This window comes from Saccopteryx bilineata, chromosome 7, assembly GCF_036850765.1.
Source record: "Saccopteryx bilineata isolate mSacBil1 chromosome 7, mSacBil1_pri_phased_curated, whole genome shotgun sequence".
Lineage (NCBI taxonomy): Eukaryota > Metazoa > Chordata > Mammalia > Chiroptera > Emballonuridae > Saccopteryx > Saccopteryx bilineata.
The window spans coordinates 28,411,365-28,435,887 of NC_089496.1; the positions used below are offsets into that span (position 1 = coordinate 28,411,365).

Below are 24,523 nucleotides of genomic sequence, written 5' to 3' on the forward strand. Positions count from 1 at the left end.
AACAGAACCTTTCCTCATGTTTCTTGGGCTCATACTTGGGTTACATTTTCAGTGCCATTTTGGAAGAAAAAGCACTTTCTTTCCCTCTCACTTTCTAGAATTTACATCTCCCACTGGGATGATGATCTCCACTAGGGATCACACTGTTGGAAGTCAGCAGTGGTTATTACAAGATGGAAGGAATTAGGATTAATGTAAACAGGGCACATTATGTCTTTCATCAGAGGATTCCCATTAGGTTATTACCAACTTGATCCTCCTGTCTCTTGGGATTTCTGTGTAGGCTAAAAAATAATGTTCTAAAGCCCCAGATAAATCTTCCTGAGAAAGACGCAAAAGCCATATTATGACTGTGTCTCCTAAAGGATTTGGTTTGTATTTTTCCGCTAATATGAACTCATTCATTCGCTCAACGAATCTTCTTTGAGCACCTATACTTAGTCAGTCTGGGCTGCTATAACGAATTACCATACACTTGGTGGCTTAAACAATAAACATTTACTTTTCAGGGTGTCAACATGGTTTGGTTATGGCGAGAACCTGCTTCCTGGTTCACAACGGTCTTCTTGTATCCTCACATGGAGGAAAGAGGGTGAGAGAGCTCTCTGGGGTCCCTTTGGTAAAGATGCTAGTCATTTGTGAGAGCTTCACTCTCATGACCTAATTATATCCCCCGCTCTAGTACCGTTACATTGGTCCTTAGGGCTTCACCATATGGCTTTGGGGGAAGGGGAGACACAAATATTCCATTCGTTGCCATCTACTCCACAAGCAAGCCTTGGGGATAAAGTAGTATTGTACAAAACTAAATCTCTGCTTTTGCAGAATATATGTCCTCATGGAGAAGACAGACAAAACAATATAAACCAACATATGCCATAACATTAGGTAGTAATAGGTGCTATGAAAATAAAAAAAGGCAGAGTAAGAGGATGAGAAATGATGAGGATCGGGCTAGCAGGGATGACCTCGCTGGAGAAACAACGTTGGTACATAGACCGGAATTGCCTGGGCAAAGGAGCCACGTGGAGGTCTGAGGGCAAAGCCTGTCAGGAAGAGAAGGCAGCTGTGCGAAGGCGCTGCAGCAGGGCTGTGCTTGGGTTGAGCAAGAGACGGCAAGCTGGCCCATGTGGCTGGAGACAGACGAGTGAGGGAAAGAACGAGACGTGGTGAGAGAGGATAATAAAGATGCTACAAGCTGTTGTCTAGTTTTGAGCAAAAGATAGAACCTGATTTATATTTTAAAAGGCTCATTCTGGCTGCAGTGTGAAGAATTGACTATAGAAAAGAAGGAAAGAACACAAGGTGTCTTAGTCTGGCTTCTTCAGAGAAACAGAACCAATAAAATGTATGTATGTATGTATGTATGTATGTATGTATAGTAAGAACTGGGCTCCCACAGTTATAGCAGCTAAGAAGTGGCAGATCTGTAGCTGCAAGCTGGAGACCTTAATTTTGAGTCCAAATTCAGGAGAAAATCAATGCCCCAGCCCAGAGACAGGCCAGGAGACATAAGATTAACCATCACTCAAGGAGACCAATAAAGAGATGATCGCATAGACTGGGCCGGAGCTGCTCCAATCGTGGTTTGGGCCAGGAATGCAGCCCAGGCTTGGGGAAAGGTGGTTGGGTAGAGTCCAGATTCACTTTGAAGGTCTGGCATTGGGCTGAGAGGGGTCCAGGGTGGCACTGTGGCGTGCACCTGTGAATGGTGTTATTAGGGGGTGGGGAGCCCTGTGGGAGAACTCAGTTTGAGGGGCTGAATACAAAATATGACTTCGGACCTGTTAGTCTTGAGAGGCCCATTAAACATCTAAGCGGAGATTTCAGGCAGACAGATGACTGGAAGGCAGAGGGCAGGGCTAGATATAACACTTGGGGACACTTTGCCATAGAAAGAGCACATAAAGTCAGAGGCTGGATGAGACCTCCAGGGAGAAGACTAAATTGCAAAGTCATCCGGGGGAGTGAGCAAGTGTTTGAACATTAAATGTCTAGACATGAAGTAAAAATGAGGCCTGAAGGATTTTCCACTGGACTTGGCTCCTTCCTCCCTGTTCCTTCCCATGTGAGGGTCCCTGGGGGCTCCTAGAACCACCCCCCCCCCCAGTGCAGGGAGACTGCTAGTTAGTTGTCTGGTGAAGATGTTTTTTCCTTTTTCTTACTCACAGAAACCCAGTTTTATCCAGAGCGGTTATGTGTCTATCTCCTCTGAAGCTAGGTATGATCCGATGGCACAGGTCTAGTCAGTTCTGAACAAACTGAAGGCATGGAAGGAGGATTTGGGGAGAGTTCTTAAAGTGGTCTACCTCAGCTGCCCGGGGGTCTGTTTCCCGTAGCTCACCCCGTTCTCCCTGTCCGAAGCATGGATGAGCTGGCTGGACATCGGGTAGCCGTCCCGACAGCCAAAGGACTGTGGACGCCCTGTAAAGAAGGTCCCTGGGAGCTGGGAGAAGCCAGGTCACCCTGTGACAGTGCGGAACCTTGATGCCGGTCTTGGACTGTTCACCTTCTGATTTCCTTTCTGTGGGGAAAACAATGACATCTCTAATTTGTTTAACTGTCTTGCATTTATTTTCTGTTCTGTGACAAGTGGACCTAACCCTAGTCCCCCCGGCTCTCCCAGAGCGGCCCCACCACCCTACACAGTGGCTACAGGGTGGGGCTGGGGCCACAGGCCACGCGCTAGGACCAGCTCTGCCAGGCAAATACAGCAGTGCGCCTTTGGTCAAGTCAATTGAGCAATCGTCACTCCCTTGTTTTATGGCCGCTTGATTTTTCCTGAGAATTAATTTTTTCTTGGATATCAGTGGAATGTACTGGTTATGTTGATTGAACCAAATATAAATGCAGGGACCCAGACTAGATCAAGGCCATGTGTTGGGCAGATAAAATGTATTATGCTCACTTTGTTAAAGAGGCCATTGCCCAGGTGATATTAATGTGTGTTGAGAATTGTTGTAGCATGAGGCTTGGTTTTGGGATTAAGCCTTTCCCACCCTTTTTGATGAGGGGTGGTACAATCCAATCATGCCTCAGAGAAGTGACTTTGTATTAGAGACTTCCCTACTTTGTATATTGGATTAGAGGTTGTGAAGCTACAGTATAAAGTGGGGGCAAAACCGGAGTTTGGGCTCTTGGTTCCTGAGATTAGCAAGAGAGAGCAGAGGAGAGCAGAGTAAGGCCACGTGGAGGAGGCCAGGAGAAGCAGCCAAGATGGCGGAGTGCTGAGTGAGATGCCAGTTTGTGTAGAGTTTGTATTTGGGATAAGGAAGGAGATGGGGAACAGAGGTGAATAAGTCTGGTGAGCTAGAAACCTTTGATTCTAGGAAACTCGGATAAGTCAGTAGCTTTGTGAGCACTGAATGTGACTGGGTTTTGGAGCCCAGTGTGTATTTTTACTTGCCCGCCGGGTGCAAAGCTAGAATTAAAGACCACCAGTTTTTGGCTCCGCTGTTTCTTTGCCAACTGTCCGAATCCAATGCGAACCTGCATGGGCCAGGCTGCTCTGATGGTGGCTCTGGCCCTGCCTTCTGGCTTTACACCATGGAAAAGAATTCAAGGGCAAGGACAAAAATAACTCTTACAGAGCTTTAGGCTCAAAAATAATTCAATAGTAAGCTTTATGTTTTCTAGTGGCTTGAAAACCAAACTCATTATAAAGCCAGAAAACTAAGAGCAAAAATTTCAGGTAAATGAAAACCAGCCCCGATGCATTTAAAGGCCCTGCTTTGCATTACAAAGTCGAAACACCTGTGTCAAAGGGCTAGGTGATTTGCACAGGTGTGACTTACGGAGGACTTGAGTTATGCTGCTAGAGACGCTGGCGGAGCCCACCAGTCTCCCGGAGAGTGGGGACCTTCAGTGTCGGTGGACTTGGCTTGGACCTGGCTTCCCGCTCGAGGCAGATGTGACTTCAGGTGATCTTCAGGTCAGTGAGTACAAAATAGGACTGACTTTGGAACCAAGGCGGTGAGGGGGAGACAGAGACAGAGAGGTGGGGATGGGGCAGAGGAAAGATGTGGGGGAAAGTGTTACCTCTCAAACACAATGATTTTCAAAGTGTCACCTATAAACACTGAGTCCTAAAATGCCAGCAAACAAAGCGCTGGATCCAAGAATGGAAACTTTTGAAAGTAATTAGAGAGGTGAAGTAAGAAACTGTCCCTGAGCTTAATTGCTTAAGTCACTGTCAGTGTTTATATTTGCATAACTCAGGACAGATTACGTCCTTTATCTCAGTCCGTCTTCGGAATTCCCCTGGGAGGCAGAGTGGGCAGGTTCAGGCTACTGTCTGAACCAATCCTGCAGTTCCTACACTTGGGGAGGAGGCAGAGGAGACTAACCCCACCCCCCAAGCCGGCTGACAGCGTGTGGGAGACACTAGTGTCAGGTCCGGTCACTCTGATCTGCGGTTGGGCTGGCCCTGGGCAGCAAATGATGACTTTGTGTCTCATCAGTCTTGTTCTTGTTGCTGGGGTGGGAGCGGGGGGCCTCTTGGGACTTGCCACATCCGGCAAAGGGGAGCCGCCTGGTTCTGCTTTGCTCTCAGGCAGCTCCAGAGAGTGCTGTGTGCAGCTAAAGGCAGGGAGCTGGTGACAACGTTCCATGTTCCCCTGCCCGGAGCTGTTGACATTTGGAAAACGGGAGGACCCAGGAGGCAATCAATGCCTTAGCGAAAAGGCATGACTCTGCTAATGGAAGGATTTCAGACAACGTGAGGTCAATTATATCTCAATTAAAAATAAAAACATTGTGGCAAGTAGATGGAATAGGTATTTTAGGGTCAAAGAACACTTGCCAGTTCCTTCATATCACAGCACCTCGAAACCTGCTCCATCTGTGCGTGAAGCCGGCACCCGCGGCTGCTGCTGCTGAACTGGCTCCCATAATAGGAAAAGGGCCTCGAGCCAGGGAAGAAAGATGGGGGAAGAAGGAGGTGCTGGTCGCTCAGAATCCCTGCGCAAAGCGCAGACCCGCTGGTCCTCCTCCCCTCCGTCCTCCACCTCCTCACTAAGATTTCTCTCATTAATCCATTCAACGTTGTAAGGCCAGGAGCCGTCATCGTGACCATTCACATGCAGGTTCCCATTGGATTCGGGCAGGCGATAAAGAAATGGCGGAGTCAGAGGATGGGGGGCCATCCTATTTATTGGTGTCTCACCAAGACAGGCAAACCACAAAAGAAGACATGGGAAAAGCAGAAAACCAGCTCTTCCCAAGAAGGGCAAGGGATCAGGGAAGCCCCTGCAATTGTGATAGCAGGAACTGTGTGTCCAAGCTCCTGGTCTGTCCCACTTTATAGTGTAGAAAACCAAAATCCCTTAATCCAATATACAAACAAGGAAGTCTCCGATACAAAGTCACTTATCCAAGGCATAATTGGATTTCTCATGAGAGTGCACCACCCAGATCATACAATCAGTCAAGGGTGTGGAGAAAAGCTTAGTCCCAAAACCAAACCTCAGGCTACAACAACCTGGCCTGCTTATAGCCTGTCCCCCACACCCATTATAAGTCACAAGCGAGCAAACATATATATCATGTTTACAAACTTATTTGACCAACAAACGTATACAAATGTATCGCATTGCCCAATTTACACGAGACGCTACGCTGAATTCTGGCTATGTCATGAGTGAGACACGCAGAACACTTGCCCTCAGAAGAGATCATAGAAAGCAAGCAAATGCACATTGTAAGGCGGTTGGTGCACGTAATGGAGTCGCTAGGGGAAGAGTGACTAGAGAGGAAGTCAGCGGAGAGCGCTGGAGCTGAAACCTGGGAGGGGAAGGCTGAACCGGCCATGCAGAGAGCGGGAGGATGGACCTTAGGTTGAGGGAACAGCAAGAACGGGTACTCTGGGGTGGGAACAAGCCTTGTGTGGATGGCAGGGTGGCTGAGGTGCATGGGAAGTGACAGAGAAGAGGTGTGAAAAACTCAGGTAGGCAGACAGGAGCCAGCGCCTGCGGGTCCCTGTTGTACAGGTTGTGAAAACCATTGAGGTTTTCATAGTAGAATAGCTTGCTATAATTTGCATATATGTTCAAAGACCACAGTGGCAGTCATAGGCTGATGTGTACTGTGTGTTGGAGCCGGAGGGGAGAGAAGGAGAGTAACTACAAGACTGAGGAGTTCCTCCCTCAGCCTCTTCTGCAGGGTTAACAGCAGAGGGCAGCATCCTGGGTGTGGGGGAGCATGCATTGTTTTCATCCCCACCGGAGCTCAACTCCCAAAAGGGCTTGATTTCCCTTAGTGGCCATTGTGTCCTTTGTGGTGGGGGTATGGTGGCCAGATTCTTGTCACCGCTAATTGACCACCCAGCTACACCTGCGTGGTCTGTACTCGCCCATTCCCCTTCTCACGTGGGGGCCGCCCACTGTCCCGCTGCTGCGGAGACTGTCGGGAACAGGAAGTGCTGGAGACTCGGCCTCCCGATTAGAGAAATTTCACTTGGAGAGAATGTCCTAGAATCCAGGCCAGAGGGCATGTGAAGGCCATTACCAGGAGCCACACGGAACAAAGCTTTCAGTGTTCTGCTGTGAGTTGTCCTGCCTCTGGTTCTTTGAGTGGCTCTAACCAAGCCACCTTCCACTTTCCTGCTACTGCTCTGGAGCGCCATCAGCAACTCTCACGTTCCCTCACTTATTCCCTACTCTGTTTCCAATCTGATACACTGCGATTCTAACCCTAGACTCTGTGGACCTGACTGTTATCCTTGATAGCAACCATTTGTGGATGGTGTTTCTGTCTTTTGACCCTCAGCTTTTCCTAATGACCTCTGAACTGCTTTGTCCTCCCCCATCTCTGCCACTATGGAGCCCACAAGTAACCCCAACGGTTTAACTGGCCTCTGCTTCCCTGTGAGGAAGACTTGGAAACTGTCTTGGATGTCGGGAGCCGATCCACTAATGCTGGCTAACTAGGTCACAGCAGAAGAAGATCCACAACTGCTGGTTGACAAAGTCACAGCAAAAGAAGATAGAGTCACCGCAGTAAAGACCAACAGCTGCGGGTTGACAAAGTCACCGCAAGGAAAGGCACAACGATACCTCCCCTTTTAATCTTTTGAATTAATCTGGCCTTATATCCCCCCTTTTTCTGGGTGTGTGCTATTATTTGTGGCACAGGGATAATAGTACCGTGCTTTCCCTGTAGATTTGTAGTAGTTTCTTTGGAAATGAGACAGAAGGTGTAAGTTCCACAGAAAAGCCTGTAAGCCCCTTGATCTGGGCTCGTAAACATAAGAGGCTGGCTATGATATCCCTCGTAAAGGGTTAAGTTTGTAGGAGAATTTCTTCTTAATCATGTTAGAAAGAATAGATTGTGACTTGTGAATGGGTAGAAGGCAGTGGCTGTGCGCAAAGCACCTTTCGGCCTTCACTTAATTCATCATTTTTCCTCCCTAGCCTTTTCATGTGATAGAGTAGAGAAGCTTTCCTTTCTTCTTGCTTATTTAATCTGCAAATAGTGGAACACTCTAAGAAGAATATAGTTAGAATTTACTAGTGTGTGAATATAGTAAATAAATAAAGTTTAACTAGACATTAGAATCTTAGGTAAAGTGGAGTGGAGTGGCCTGTTGCGTGGCCTTGGATAAGAGTGCAGCTGGCTAGTAAGAATGTTTTGTTAAGAGACTTGTTTTATGACTAAAGGCAGTTACTGGGCTTTCTCAGTGAGACATTCTCATGAAATTTATATACTTTCCCAAGGTTTTTCGTTCAGATAATAAAGAGAAATATGGAAGAATCCATAGAAGCAATAGCAATTAATGCCTTCTGATATTATGTTGCTTCTAAGCTATCTTGCAGATGCACTCTATATATCTTTAAGCAAAAGTTACTCTTGATGTTATGACAATTTCTTAATAAGCAAGCCTTTTGAAGTCTTGTGAGAAAAATTAGGACACTGCATGAACTCAAGGCCATTTGCCTAAGCAAGCGGTGGTCCTTTGCTAGTCCTTAATGATTTTGTCTGTTAATCTCTCTCTGCCCCTTGACTCACAACAACAGTAAAGTTGAGTTATTAGTTAGTACTAATCCTTTAAAAGCTTTCACCGATGTTATCGCTATTCAAGTTATTTTTTAATTGTACTTTGAATGATTTGCCACCTGATTTGTAGTTTATAGATATAAATTAACTGTTATCTAGAAACATGTAAACATAGTGAAACAGAAGCAATGATTAATACCATGTAATTGTAACTTGGTGTGTGTGTATAAAAAAGGAGCTGTACTAGCATTTGGTAGAGATGCCTGGCAGTAAATGCTAACCAGAGAATAAAGAGAAAGAAAAGAATTCGGCTCTCTCACTCGATTTCACCGACGCCGTCTCCTCCTATGGGACCCCTGGATCCCCCCCGGGGCTGGACCCCGGCACTTGGATGCATCTTCTGTCCGGTTGAGTCATCCCACCCCTAGGAATCCGACCGTCAGATCTAAAGTTGTTTTTGCCTTTACTCCCAGGAGTCTGAGTATGTCCTCATGCAGACTGGACTCACAGCTGGTTCTGTTTTTCTAGAATTCCCAAGGCAGCCATGAAAATTAGATCTAAGCCATGAGCTTTGTTTCAGACATGTTAAAAGAATGTGTGAGGACCCATAGCTTGTGAAAGCAGCTTCATTTCTTCACAATCACTTTTTAAATACCACTAATTGCTTTATGATTTTAACTTGAACAAAAGCTTTACTCAAACAACCATTGTATAGATGAGAAGATACTATTCCATCTGATTCACCAGCAGAACATCTGTATCATAAACGACAGATTTCTGTTCACCCTCTCGCTTTCTGGACATCCTGGTCTCAGAACTGTTGAGATTAGAACAGACCGTTGTCTAAATTACACTTTGCTATCTGATAGAGTGTAACTAATAATATAATTAAAGAGAAACAAATTCAACAGAAACAAGCATGAATGTCTTGCTCCGTACAAGACGAGGAAGCTAAGCCACCAAATGATCGATAGATCACTTCCCTGTATGTAGGGACAGATGGGAAATTATTACTTAGAGGTTAGTTCCTTCCTGTAGGATGCAAGAGGAAGCAGGGATTCCAAGCTGGTAGTGTTGTTATTTTGTTTGGTTGTTGTTTTTCTGAGATGGACTGAAGAAGACTTCAGTGTCTGCTCTTACAATAGGAGGGGATGTGAGGAACTGGAAATAGAAAGGCAAGTGGATAAAATCTTTAAAAATCCAAAATTCATTACAGAAGAACAAATGTTCCTTTGTGATGACAGAATGGGTGTAATAAATGTTTCATTGGGTTGACTATGTGTGATGTGTTGAACAAATGTTTTAATGTGTCAGGCAGGAGTCATTTTATTCTCATTTGGGTCACTGAGGTAACTGACCGGCAGTGTGGAGCACAGAGGCAGCGTGGGCAGGGCACTGGGCTCAGAGCAAGGAGAGCAGGATTCTGTATCACATGAGGACAAAAGGCCCTTCTAGACCTCTGCACAAAGGGCCTCTGGGTGGAAGACAAGACCCAGGGACTGGGCAGCGCTCTGAGCTGTGAGTTCATCAACACAATTAGTGCTGGACTCACGTGAAGACCAGACACACTCCGAACAGCGATAAATACTGGCGATGAGTTTGTGAATTACAAGGGAATAAACCTGCCACCTGCTCCCTGGTAACCCCTTGTCTCTGATAGGACACACCTTCTTAGGGAACATCTAACAAACCCCTACACCAGGCAAGCTTTGGCCCCTTACTCTGTAGACTACTGGAAGATACAAAATGCTTAGTGGCTGTGAAAAGTTGCCATAGAGAGAGCTGTTTTAAATAGATGTAGGACAGCCATTCTAGAGGAACGGCCTTGCACATCTTCCTCCAACCTCTGGAATATTGGAACTGAGCAACATAACCTGGGGGCTGGGCCGGAGCAGCCCTGCATTTCAATATGCACATTTCAAACAATACAAGGCGGCTCTGGCAGCTCAAGGAAAGGGTCCTGATTACCCACCTGAGTGAACACCACCTGGAGAGCTGAAGAAGAACAGCTTATCTGCACTTACAGAAAGTCTTGCCCTGTTTCATTAACACCAATAGAAATTCCTTCCTTTTATTCATGTAGTTATTCCCCTTCTCTTTCTCATGAACATCCCTTGCCTTCACCCCCTAATTGGAACGCTGTTTGGATTTCTGCCTGAATCCGTGCTTTCCAAATAGCTGTTCTTTTTGATCTCAAATAAATACTTGTTGCCGCCCACTTTGGCTTTTTATTTTTAGGTCATCATGGCCACTGTTGCCCACTCCTCACCATCTGTGTTAATAGAGGCCTTTGGGTTCCCTGCTGAGAAGTATCGTTTCCTTTCCTAATACTGGGGTGCAGACCTCTAGGCTAATCCTTAAGGATTCTGGAGTTACTGCTTAATTAGAAGAAATTGTGCTGTGAAAATTACAGATGAGATTTGGTATTAATGTAAAGAAGAGTTGGAATTTTACAAATCATAGACAGTGGTAACTGTAAAGTAGTACTTATAGCATCATGCATGGAAATGGGTGTAAACTCTAGTGAAACTAGTTTGGGATCCCTCTTGCATTACACTCTGACTCTAGAGCACAGAGCACTGGGGAAGGCCTGTGTGGATCTTGAGACTGTGGAGAAGGGTGGTAGAAGTTTGATTAAGTGTCAATTTAAAATTCGAAGACATTTGGGTTGAGAACTCCTTGTCTAGCTCTTCAGTTCCAGCTCAACTTGAAAAGATACTCTATGAATAGTCCACAGAGAGTTCGGTAAGTAGTTCCTGCTGACCAACTCATATTTCTAATGTATTTTCTCTATGCCCTGTGCAGAGAAGATGTTGAGTTTCTGTTATAGTAATTGGGCTGCCCAGAGTCGACCAAACTCATAGCTGGTCTGACTCATAGCTGGTCCGCCCTTCTGAATACCTGTAAGCTGGAATGACCCCAAACCAGAAAGACTGGAAATTACTGTTACTTCACTATTAGACTGAGAACTCTTTGCAAACCACAGAATGGACAGCACCCTGAGGCTGGACCAGACCTGGATCAGCCTTTAGAAGTGGGTGTGGGTCAAGGACTCAATTATACTTTTTCTAGACACTTTGAGCAACAACCTGGAGACAGATAAAGCAATAGCAACACATTTCTTGAAATTAGAAGAACTGGGTTTGAGGAATAACTTTATAACTAACCACGGGAACTAACTACAGTTATTAGCTAACATAGCTATATTAACTGACTGGGAGCAAATTATTCCACATCTCAGAACTGAGTTCTCGTATTTGTAAAATGAAGGCCTCGAACTCAGTAATGACTAATAAATGATAAACTTCTATTAAGATTTATGATAAAAATCATTAACTTGTAAGATGTAAGTCTTAAGAAGAAAAGGCTAGGTCTCCTTCATCTGAAACTCCCAAATGATTAAATAAGTCAACCTTGGAGTTATAAATAAAGATGCTTCAAACTGATATAGCAACCTTTTGGGATTTTTTTTAATAATGATGATATACACACTTTATAAAAACCCTAATTTATTTATTGATTTTTAGGGAGAGAGAGAGAGGTTTGTTTTTCCACTTATTTATGATTTCATTGGTTGAGTCTTCTGTGTGCCCTGACTGGGGATTGAACCTACAACCTTGGTATATCAGTATGACACTCGAATCAACTGAGCTATCTGACCAGGGCAGAACTCAAATTTTTTTTTAAGTTCAAATAAAATTGCAGTATTGGGTGAAAATATTTACATTAAAAAAATCTTTTGGATAAAATCTGACATTCCCTAACAATGATAGTTTTATGAAATATTATAATTGACTTGCTGTTCATATATGGACTTAAACTTACTTCTTTAGTAAGTAGCCTCAGTGAGGACACAATGTTTTTTACTTTTTTTTTCAGCCAGCCCTAACAACACCGAATTCAGTACTCTAAATATAGTCAGCATTCAATAAAAGAGTAATTACTACCTAAATAATGTGTGTATGCAGTGGAGGCCATTCCTATGTGTTTGGACATGCTCCTCTGATTAAATTCTATATCTGTCTTTCTGACTCATCAGACAGTAAACTAAGTGTAATGCATTGGGTCTCCCTCCTAAAAGAAGGTCAGTGGAGTAACATGAGACCCAGGGGGATCAGAGTAGCAGGATTTCCATGGTACTCCATGGGGAGATTCAGGTCTAGGCGCTCTCACCTTTCCCCTCAGAACTTGTTCTTAGTCTCCACATTTCAAGAGCAGCATCAATACTTTCATTGGCAATTTCCAATTATGTTCTCAAAAAGTTATTGTTACATACTGTATTAGAGTCCTCCAGACAAGTAGAACTAATAGGATGTATATGCAGGAGAGAGGGATTTATTTTAAGGAATTGGCTCACTGATTATGGGGGCTGGAAATTTTTTTTTTTTTTAATAAATTTTTATTAATGGTAATGGGATGACATTAATAAATCAGGGTACATATATTCAAAGAAAACATGTCTAGGTTATTTTGTCATCAAATTATGTTGCAAACCCCTCGCCCAAAGTCAGATTGTCCTCCGCCACCCTCTATCTAGTTCTCTGTGCCCCTCCCCCTCCCCCTAACTCTCTCCCTCCCTCCCTCCCATGTCCTCCCTCCCCCCCCCCCCCCACCCTTGGTAACCACCACACTCTTGTCCATGTCTCTTAGTCTCATTTTTATGTTCCACCAATGTATGGAATCATGTAGTTCTTGTTTTTTTCTGATTTACTTATTTCACTCCTTATAATGTTATCAAGATCCCACCATTTTGCTGTAAATGATCTGATGTCATCATTTCTTATGGCTGAGTAGTATTCCATAGTGTATATGTGCCACATCTTCTTTATCCAGTCTTCTATTGAAGGGCTTTTTGGTTGTTTCCATGTCTTGGCCACTGTGAACAGTGCTGCAATGAACATGGGGCTACATGTGTCTTCACGTATCAATGTTTCTGAGGTTTTGGGGTATATACCCAGTAGAGGGATTGCTGGGTCATAAGGTAGTTCTATTTGCAGTTTTTTGAGGAACCACCATACTTTCCTCCATAATGGTTGTACTACTTTACAGTCCCACCAACAGTGAATGAGGGTTCCTTTTTCTCCACAGCCTCTCCAACATTTGCTATTACCCGTCTTGTTGATAATAGCTAATCTAACAGGAGTGAGGTGGTATCTCATTGTAGTTTTGATTTGCATTTCTCTAATAACTAATGAAGCTGAGCATCTTTTCATATATCTGTTGGCCATTTGTATCTCTTCCTGGGAGAAGTGTCTGTTCATGTCCTCTTCCCATTTTTTTATTGGATTGTTTGTTTGTTTGTTGTTGAGTTTTATGAGTTCTTTGTAAATTTTGGATATTAGGCCCTTATCTGAGCTGTCGTTTGAAAATATCAGTTCCCATATAGTTGGCTGTCTGTTTATTTTGATATCAGTTTCTCTTGCTGAGCAGAAACTTTTAATTCTGATGTAGTCCCATTCATTTATCTTTGCCTTCACTTCTCTTGCCATTGGAGTCAAGTTCATAAAATGTTCTTTAAAACCAAGGTCCATGATTTTAGTACCTATGTCTTCTTCTATGTACTTTATTGTTTCAGGTCTTATATTTAGGTCTTTGATCCATTTTGAATTAATTTTAGTACACGGGGACAGGCTGTAGTCGAGTTTCATTCTTTTGCATGTGGCTTTCCAGTTTTCCCAACACCACTTGTTGAAGAGGCTTTCTTTTCTCCATTGTGTGTTGTTGGCCCCTTTATCAAAGATTATTTGACCATATATATATGTGGTTTTATTTCTGGGCTTTCTATTCTGTTCCATTGGTCTGAGTGTCTATTTTTCTGCCAATACCATGCTGTTTTGATTATCGTGGCCCTATAATATAGTTTAAAGTCAGGTATTGTAATGCCCCCAGCTTCATTCTTTTTCCTTAGGATTGTTTTGGCTATTCGGGGTTTTTTATAGTTCCATATAAATCTGATGATTTTTTGTTCCATTTCTTTAAAAAATCTCATAGGGATTTTGATGGGAATTGCATTAAATTTGTATATTGCTTTGGGTAATATGGCCATTTTGATTATATTTATTCTTCCTATCCAAGAACAAGGAATATTTTTCCATCTCATTGTATCTTTTTCGATTTCCCTTAACAATGCTTTGTAATTTTCATTATATAGGTCCTTTACGTTCTTTGTTATGTTTATTCCTAGGTATTTTATTTTTTTTGTTGCAATCGTGAAGGGGATTATTTTTTTGAGTTCGTTTTCTAATATTTCATTGTTGGCATATAGAAAGGCTATGGACTTTTGTATGTTAATTTTGTATCCTGCGACCTTACTGTATTGGTTTATTGTTTCTAATAATCTTTTTGTGGAGTCCTTCGGGTTTTCGATGTATAGGATCATATCATCAGCAAAAAGTGATAGCTTTACTTCTTCTTTTCCGATATGGATGCCTTTTATTTCTTTGTCTTGTCTGATTGCTCTGGCCAGAACTTCTAGCACCACGTTGAATAAGAGTGGAGAGAGTGGACAACCCTGTCTTGTTCCTGATTTAAGGTAGAAAGTCCTCAGTTTTATGCCGTTTAATAGGATGTTGGCTGATGGTTTATCATATATGGCCTTTATCATGTTGAGATATTTTCCTTCTATACCCATTTTGTTGAGAGTCTTAAACATAAAATTGTGTTGTATTTTATCAAAAGCCTTTTCTGCATCTATTGATAAGATCATGTGGTTTTTGTTCTTTGTTTTGTTGATATGGTGTATTACATTAACCGTTTTGCGTATGTTGAACCATCCTTGAGATTCTGGGATGAATCCCACTTGATCATGATGTATTATTTTTTTAATATGTTGTTGTATTCGGTTTGCCAGTATTTTGTTTAGTATTTTAGCATCTGTATTCATTAGAGATATTGGTCTGTAGTTTTCTTTCTTTGTGCCATCCTTGCCAGGTTTTGGTATGAGGGTTATGTTGGCCTCATAAAATGTGTTTGGAAGTATTGCTTCTTCTTCAATTTTTTGGAAGACTTTGAGTAGAATAGGAACCAAGTCTTCTTTGAATGTTTGATAGAATTCACTAGTATAACCGTCTGGGCCTGGACTTTTATTTTTGGGGAGATTTTTAATAGTTTTTTCTATTTCCTCCCTGCTGATTGGTCTGTTTAGGCTTTCTGCTTTTTCATGACTCAGTCTAGGAAGGTTGTATTGTTCTAGGAATTTATCCATTTCTTCTAGATTGTTGTATTTGGTGGCATATAATTTTTCATAGTATTCTACAATAATTCTTTGTATTTCTATGATGTCTGTGGTGATCTCTCCTCTTTCATTTTGGATTTTATTTATTTGAGTCCTGTGTCTTTTTTCCTTGGTGAGTCTTGCCAAGGGTTTGTCAATTTTGTTGATCTTTTCAAAGAACCAGCTCCTTGTTTTATTGATTTTTTCTATAGTTTTTCTGTTCTCTATTTCATTTATTTCTGCTCTGATTTTTATTATCTCCTTTCTTCGGCTGGTTTTGGGTTGTCTTTGTTCTTCTTTTTCTAGTTCCTTAAGGTGTGAAGTTAAGTGGTTTACTTCGGCTCTCTCTTGTTTGTTCATATAGGCCTGAAGTGATATGAACTTTCCTCTTATTACTGCTTTTGCTGCATCCCAGAGATTCTGATATGTCGTATTTTCATTCTCATTTGTCTGTATATATCTTTTGATTTCTGCGCTTATTTCTTCTTTGACCCATTCATTTTTTAGAAGTATGTTGTTTAGTTTCCACATTTTTGTGGGTTTTTCCCCCTCTTTTTTGCAGTTGAATTCTAGTTTCAAGGCTTTATGATCAGAAAATATGCTTGGTACAATTTCAATTTTTCTAAATTTGCTGATATTGTCTTTGTGGCCCAACATATGGTCAATTCTTGAGAATGTTCCATGTACACTAGAGAAAAATGTATACTCTGTCGCTTTGGGATGAAGTGTCCTGTAGATGTCTATCATATCCAGGTGTTCTAGTATTTTGTTTAAGGCCACTATATCTTTATTGATTCTCTGTTTGGATGACCGATCTAGAGCCGTCAGCGGTGTATTGAGGTCTCCAAGTATGATTGTATTTTTGTTAGTTTTTGTTTTGAGGTCAATAAGTAGCTGTCTTATATATTTTGGTGGTCCTTGGTTTGGTGCATATATATTAAGGATTGTTATGTCTTCTTGATTCAACTTCCCCTTAATCATTATGAAATGACCATTTTTGTCTCTGAGTACTTTTTCTGTCTTGTAGTCAGCATTATTAGATATGAGTATTGCTACGCCTGCTTTTTTTGGGGTGTTGTTTGCTTGGAGTATTGTTTTCCAGCCTTTCACTTTGAATTTGTTTTTATCCTTGTTGCTTAGATGTGTTTCTTGTAGGCAGCATATAGTTGGATTTTCTTTTTTAATCCATTCTGCTACTCTGTATCTTTTTATTGGTAAGTTTAATCCATTTACATTTAGTGTAATTATTGACACTTGTGGGTTCCCTACTGCCATTTTATAAATTGCTTTCTGTTAGTTTTGTATCTAGTTTGATTCTTCTCTTTTGTTTTTCTATCATTTGTTTTTGTTTGTTTGTGTTCCATACTTCTTTCCTCTGTTGCTACCTTTTTTAAGTCAAGTGTTTTTGTGGTGGTTTTTTTAAGGGTGGTTACCATTAAGTAATGAAAAGGGTACCTACCATATTCATTGTAGTACCCTATCTTATAAGTATTTCTGCACTTCATCATCCTTTGCTACTGTTAATCTCCATCCTCTCCCCCCTTTTTTTCCTTTGTTGTCACAGTTTAAGTTTGGTTTTATTGTGTTCTTGGTGGAGCTGTTACTTGTGGTGTTGTTTTCTTTTGTTCTTTGAATCTGGTTGGAAAACCCCCTTTAGTATTTCCTGGAGTGGGGGCTTTCTGTTGATAAATTCTCTCATCTTTTCTGTATTTGTGAATGTTTTTATATCTCCTTCATACTTGAAGGATAGCTTTGATGGGTATAGTATTCTTGGCTGAAAGTTCCTCTCTTTCAGGGCTTGGATCGCTGAACTGAGAGAGATCTTATCAATTAGAACCGAGGGTGCGCAGATTTCATGGGTTAAGCTAATTTCAGTGATTGAGTCACAGCTGTGCTTCCGAAGGTATTTTAGGCTGCCTGCGCGCGCCCCTCCCCCAACGCTTGATTGTTAGCTTGAATGGCTGGGTGAGGTGCCCCGCCCACGGAGAGAATCTCCCAAGCCTCTCCCGCTCGCCCCACCGCTGGCAGCTGGACCGCACCAGGCGCAGGATAATGGAGCCCCCTGGGTGTGCGGGCCAGCAGGGCACCCTGGGCGCGTGGAATGCCCAAGGCACGCGCAAATGGGGCGCTCCGGGCACCGGTGGCCGGCGACCCCCACTTGCAGTGTGCGGGCCGCTGGGAACGTCAGCGGTGCTCAACCGGACCGGGCGCACGGCTGCTCGCGGCGGCTCGCGGCGGCGGCTCGTGGCGGCCACTCGCGGTGGTGGCTCACGTCGGCTCGCGGTTCCCAAGTATATGGGCTGACTCACCACAGGCGCACTTCCTTGCGGTTTGAAAGAACGTCCCTGTGGTAGATTCCTCCACACCCTCGTCTCTCAGATTCAAGTGATAACAGTCCTTTCGCTATCAGTTTGTGTGGAACTCCGGAATGCTCCGAGGATAAATTTTTCTGTTTCTAGTTGATAAATTTGTTGTGATTTAGGGGAGAGCTGTCGGACGCGCTGCTCACGGCGCCATTTCCGTGACGTCACTTCTGGAAATTTTTTAAATGAGGGCCAGGCTGGTTGGCCTATCCAGGAAAGAGTTGATGTTGCAGCTCAAGTCTGTAGGCAAATTCTTTCTTCCTCACTCTTTTTCTCCTGAGCTCTTCAAGTGACAGGATGAGGCCCATCCATATTATGCAAGGCAATCTGTATTACTTAAAGTCTGTTGACTTAAACATTACATCTGAAAAACATTATTTTCACAACCTCCAGACTAGTGTTTGACCAAACATCTGGGCGCCAAAATGAAACCAAGTTGACACATAAAATTAACCCTCATACATATCAAAGAAGAAAAATAATGTTCATTCATTGCAGCTATCTTCTGAAAGTTCTCTAATTTCTTTATTAAAATATCCTACAAATAATAAATAGTTTTATGTTGATGGTTTTTCTTATTTTAGAAAGAAAACATTTTTTTCTGGCCTTTCATTGTCTCTGCTCACTGAATCCTACTTCAAATGATGTTTCTTCCCTCTGTAACTGCCACATACCAGTGCTCAGGATACAGAGAAGAAACAGCATGATCTCTGCCCCCCGAGGAGCTGCCCTCTGAGCAGAGAGAGTGTGCAGGAGACTGTTCCCAAGCTGTGTACTTGCTTCTCTGAGTTGCCTGTCCTTGCACAAGTACAGTAGAGAAAGCAAAAGTTGACCAAGTGAATTAGCATATTGGTGGTCCTAGCATACGCGAGTCCCGCTCATTTTCTCTATGTTGGGCACATGTCCTCCTTGCATAGCAGCTAGAAATTTGATTTCTCCTGGAGCTGAGGCTGCGGTCACCTGACCTAGAGAGGTTTGTAATCTACCATCTCCATAGCGCGCTCAGCTAAATCAATTTAGTCTCCCAGTAAAACTTGTTGCCTAAGGAAATGAAATTACCTCAATAGCGGTATCTCTTCACTTTTGCTTGCAACTTTTTTTTTTTGCTAATTCATTAAAAATTTAAAAAGTTTTTTCAATTACAGTTGACATTTAATATTTTATTAGTTTGAGGTGTACAGCATAGTGGTTAGACATTCATATAATTTACAAAGTGATCCCCTAGTAAGTGCAAGTACCCACTTGACACCATACATATTGTTGACTATATTCCCTATGCCTTATTTCCCTGTGACTATTTTGTGACTTCCAATTCGTGCTTAATTCCTTCATTTTTTTCACCCAGTCCTCAACATCACACCCATGTGGCAACTAGCAGTTTGTTCTCTGTATCTATGAATTTGCCTGTTTTGTTCATTTATTTTGATTCCGCATATAAGGGAAATTATATGGTATTTGTCTTTTCTCTGTCTGATTTATTTCACTTAGCATAACACCCTCTAGGTTATTATCTCTCCATGTTATTTTTAAATTTTTGTACTTTTCTTTCTTTAGCAAGAGAGAGGGAGAGACAGGGACAGACAGACAGGAAGGGAGAGAGATGAGAAGCATCAATTCTTCATTGCAGCTCCTTAGCTGTTTATTGATTGCTTTCTCATCTATGCCTTGAGCAGGGGGCTTCAGCTAAGCCAGTGACCCCTTGCTCAAGCCGGATGAGCCCATGCTCCAACCAGTGACCTTGGGGTTTCAAACCTGGGTCCTCAGCATTCCAGGCCGACACTCTATCCTAACCACCACCTGGTCAGGCTAATTTTTATTTTTTCAGTTGCAGTTGACATACAGTATTACTTTATATTAGTTTCAGGTATATAATACAGTGGTTAGACATTTATATAATTTGTGAAGTGATCCCCCCATAAGTCTAGTACCCACCTGGCACCATACACAGTTATTACAGTATTATTGACTCTATTCCCTATGCTGTACTTTACATCCCCGTGACTATTCTGTGACTACCGATTTGTACTTCTGAATCCCTTCTCCTCCTTCGCCCAGCCCCCAACTCCCTTCCCGTTCGGCAACCACCAGCGTGCTTTCTGTTTTGTCTGTTTTGTTTCTGTTTTGTTTGTTCATTTATTATGTTCTTTAGATTCCACTTATAAATGAAATCATGATATTTGTCTTTCCGTCTCTGACTTATTGCACTCAGCATTGCTTGCAAGTTTACATTTCACTTACTACTTTTTGTTAAGATTCAGATTTTATCCCTTTTTATTGTGTTAAAATACATAACATAAATTAACTATCTTAACCATTTGTAAGCATGTGATTCAGTGGCATTAACTACAGTCACACTGTTGTGCAGCCATCACCACCATCTGTTCCCGTCTCTTTCATCTTGTAAATCTGAAACTGTAGCCATTAAATGACAAGGTTCCCAGCCTCCCAGTCCCTGGCAACCACCATTATGCTTTATGTCTTTATGATTTTGACCATTTTAAGTACGTTGTATAAGAGGAGTTATACAGGATTTGTCTTTTTGTGTCTGGAATAAAGCTCCAGATTTTTAAGTAGATTTTTATGGCGACATCTGTAGTCGATTGAGCGGTGTGTCTGGTGATGGAGTGGACAATGCATGGGCCTATGTCACTGAGGCCTAGAAAAAAACCCTCCTTTTCCACAGCGGCACTGGGGTGTGCTCATGCAGCCTGGGTCCTGGCTCCTCCCAGCCAGCGAGGTGTTCAGCCCAGACTTTTAACTCAGCCTTTATCTGCCAGGCACTGCTGAGAAGCCACGGTCAACAAGGAATGGATTCTAGGAATTGGCATGATAGGAGACATACCACCCTGAATTATGAACATTTGACAGTGGTTCTGGCGGCCTTCCTCCCCCTCACCGACATCAGGGGCAGGGGGCAGATGAGTTCATGGACAGAGACCCGGAACTTTCAGAAACGTCCCGTTCTGGAGGACAGATAGCACCCTTTGTTTTCTAGCCCCGGTGTGTAGACCCTGTCAAGGCAGGAAAGAAAGCTATTGGTTTTACCCCCCTCTAGATCTGAGACAGCCCTTCCCTGTTCCAACTCAGAAGCCTCCTACCATGTCTCTTTTCACATTTTTCTTTGCTCCAGGGCATAAACCTCGTACATTGTCTCTGGCCAGGGCACAGAGGTGGAGAAATCCTGCTTTCTGCTTAGTGTGGAGAGCACTGGGTTTTAGATGGCGCCAGGCATGTCTGTAACTGCTTTCTGAAGTGTTGGGGGAGGCCACCAGAGCCTCCGTTTCTCAACTATCCTCACCACATGCTTAAAATTCTAGTGTGCCATTAGCTCCTAGAACGGTTCGGAGTGAACATTCCAGGGGAAATGGAATTATTAAAAACCAGAGCCTGAGGCATATAGGATTTAATAAAACTACAAAACAGCCCCAGATTCTGCAAGTAGAAAAAAAAAAAAAAGTTAGTATTAGACATGTTCTGGCTTTTTAAAATGGTCTGCACACAGTCTTTGTATATTCTGAAATTAAATGTTTTATTGCATTTAGATGACTTCTGCACATTAACCATTAGTTTGAAACGTGACTCCAGGGCAAATCCTCTGTGCTTCTTTCCTGGTGTTTTGTTCTCTCAGTTCCTCAGAGGAATTACATTAGCTCGAGTCTTTAAAAAAAGCGCTGGAATAAAGAACTTGCAGCCCCTCCTGTTCTATACAGGCAAGCAGTAAAGGCATAATCAGTTCCATCTCTCCCCATAGGCATATCTCTTGGGAATCGTAATTAGAAAGATGCTTTAGAAGCCTTGAATTAGAGCAAGGGACATGGTGGGATGTCTGTCAGCCTGTCTGTGACAGCCTGATGTATCTGTCCACAGCAGGGGTGAATGCAGGCTATGAGCTGGGATAGCCCCATCTCCTCTGCCAGGACAGGATGGGTGCCCCCACGTGCAGTTTAAAATCAATTTAGAATAATTTTGTTTTGAAAATATGTTAAGAATGATGAGATATCTCTTGAATCAGGATAACTTTGCAAAGACACAGCAAGTGGGATTCATCATTGCTGTACAGGTGTTTCTCCCTTGTCCGGTCAGTTCCCATCCTCAGTGCTGCTTGGCGTAGATGAGCATTTCCTCAGGCTGGAGAAAGTGCCACAGGGCACCGTCTGCAGGGAGGTACAGGCCGTAGGAAGAAGACAAAGAAGTAGAAAAACTGAGATAGGGAAAAATAGAATTAGAAGAGGTCGGAAGGTAAGCAGCAGGAAAGGGAAGGGGGAAAATGCTTTTTGTTTTGTTTTTTTTGTTTGTTTTTTTGTATTTTTCTGAAGCTGGAAACGGGGAGAGACAGTCAGACAGACTCCCGCATGCGCCCGACCAGGATCCACCCGGCACGCCCACCAGGGGGCGACGCTCTGCCCACCAGGGGGCGATGCTCTGCCCCTCCAGGGCGTTGCTCTGCCGCGACCAGAGCCACTCTAGCGCCTGGGGCAGAGGCCAAGGAGCCATCCCCAGCGCCCGGGCCATCTTTGCTCCAATGGAGCCTCGGCTGTGGGAAGGGAAGAGAGAGACAGAGAGGGGGAGGGGTGGAGAAGCAAATGGGCGCTTCTCCTATGTGCCCTGGCCGGGAATCGAACCCGGGTCTCCCTCACACCAGGCCGACGCTCTACCGCTGAGCCAACCGGCCAGAGCCTATTTTATTTTGTTTTGTTTTGTTTTTTAAAAGGACCTGTTTTTGTTGGAGGTATAAATTGTCACCCAAACTGTTTCAATTGGTCATAGTTTCCTCGCAACCCAAGGATTTGAGCTGAGGAACAAGCATGCATCCTAATCCTAGGCTGACCCAATGATGCCTTAGGCAAGTTGCTACCTTTCCGTGTATTTTTCATTCGTAATCACGAGATGACTGCTATTGGGAAAGCAGAATGAAAATAGAGACATGGCTAGTCGTGATGGTATCCAGCAAAAGCTACTGGTTGTGTTTTCATCTCTCTTTTTTTCTTTGCCATTAGATATCAACATCCAACTGAACACATCAAAATTGCTAGAACATAATCGTCTACAAAATGTATCTACAAGGGTCCTCAGGTTACGACAGTCTCGACATACGATGTTTCCAGTTTATGACTCTCATTCCCATAAAAACGTTTTAAAAAATGGAGATGTGAGTGTTTCAGCTTACGCCGTTAGTATTGTACTTACGGACTACGTGGGTGAACTAGTTCGGTTGCACGCAGCGGAAGAAGACACAATAACTACTAAAAATACTCATAAATCTAACGTAGATTTATATTATAGCCCAAGGGGGTACAGCCCATTGGACTCAGGGTACAACCTCTATTAGAGAGTAATTATTCAATATACCATAGTTGGCCTAAAAGCAGCCACCCATTAAGAAAGCGTTCAAGCTCAACAACTTTTTCATCTTAATTACAAGCATATTTAAAAACTCCTAATATTAAACTGGACTATTCTATTATTAAATAGAAGCAATACTGTTAATATGAGTAACAAGAATAACTTCTCCCAGCACAAGTGAGTGAGGGAGTTGGTGTCCCACAGTACTCTTACCTGCACTATTATGGACTGTTAAAATCACAAGTGTTCCGTTTGTGTTCCTTTGTTAGGCAACTTTTTGACCCTTATCATGGCTCCTAAGTGAAAGTCAGAGCTAAGGGCATCACATGGAGAGGAGCTGTCTGCTGAGGACCTCATTCAGCTGGAGAAGCAGCTGATTGAAGAGGAAGAGATAGAAACCCCAGAACCCAAGAGATTTACCACCAAGGGTTTGGCAGAGGGTTTTTCTATGGTAGAGATGGGTTGGAGAAATTTCAGGCTGAGGACCCCAGTGATGACAGATTCAATAAGGTCTACAGAACTGTTATGGATGCCTCACAATGCTATAGGCAGATTTTGGAAGAGAAGAAGTCATCAACCTTCCGGGCTAGCCTGGAACAATTCTTTAAGAAGGTAGAGAAGCCTGCAACAGATCCTGTACCCTCTACATCAGCTGCCTCTCAGGATGAAAACACCTGTAGTACAGGCAGAATCATCTCCAGCGTCTCCTGCATGTTCCTTAGGCAATCCTGATTCACCTGACCTAGTATTTCCAGCACTTTCTGCAGGTTCTCCTGCCTCTCCAGCTTCCTCCTCCCAAAAGAACACTCTTTCCTACCTTGCAATGCCATGCCCTTTCAGTGTGCAAGCCAACCACAGGAATAAAGGTAAGGAATTTTTTTACACTCATTTTTTCTGTTACTACAGTACAGTGTACAGTACAGTATATTTATGTCCTTTTCCTTTTTCCTGTGGCTTAGTTATATTTTTATGTTCTAGATTATGATTTTACAACTGTGTTAGGATAAGTAAGTGACTTAGGCTAGGGTGTGTTTCGACACACCAAAGTTCAGGTTACATCACTGTCGTAGGAACGGAACTGTGTTGTAACCTGAGGACCCCCTGTATAAATTTTTTCAGCTTTAAGCACTTTTGTCAAGGGATTAGGAAACAAATAACATTACTCAGTACAATATGCTAAGTCACAAAGATAGTCTGATTTGGTTTTATTTAAAGTTGCTAGATAGGTATTGTTTTTCTCATTTTATAGACAAAGAAACATTTCAGAGAGCTTAATTTTCTGTATTCTCACTTTTGATGACTGGAATGGTGATTCAAACTCATGTATGTTTGACTTGAACTTTCTTCCATTAGTTCATACTACCAGGGCCCAATGTGGGGAGTATTCTCTTTCCTAGAAAGACATAGTAACTTTTGGCAAACTTCCTTTTAAAGACACATACACGATGTAATTAACAGGGTAGACTTGCTAGTAAACTGACCTAGGGCCTAAGGTTATTTCACCTTCCTGGGCTTTAGTTTCCTCATCTATAAAATTAATAATGATAACCTTACAAGAACAAATAAAGCAATGAAGCAAAGAGAGAATTCTGAAACCTACCATTCAGATCTG

General features: G+C 42.8%; 1 long non-coding RNA gene across 1 annotated transcript in view; it reads left to right on the plus strand.

Annotated features, from left to right (window-relative positions):
* Positions 1 to 22,803, plus strand: part of LOC136310997 (uncharacterized) — a 77,179-nt gene extending 54,376 nt beyond the window's left edge. Inside the window, exon 3 of the long non-coding RNA XR_010726648.1 lies at positions 22,566 to 22,803. This is a non-coding gene — a long non-coding RNA (uncharacterized lncRNA). The remainder of the gene's footprint in view (positions 1 to 22,565) is intronic.
* Positions 22,804 to 24,523: the final 1,720 nt, after the last annotated feature.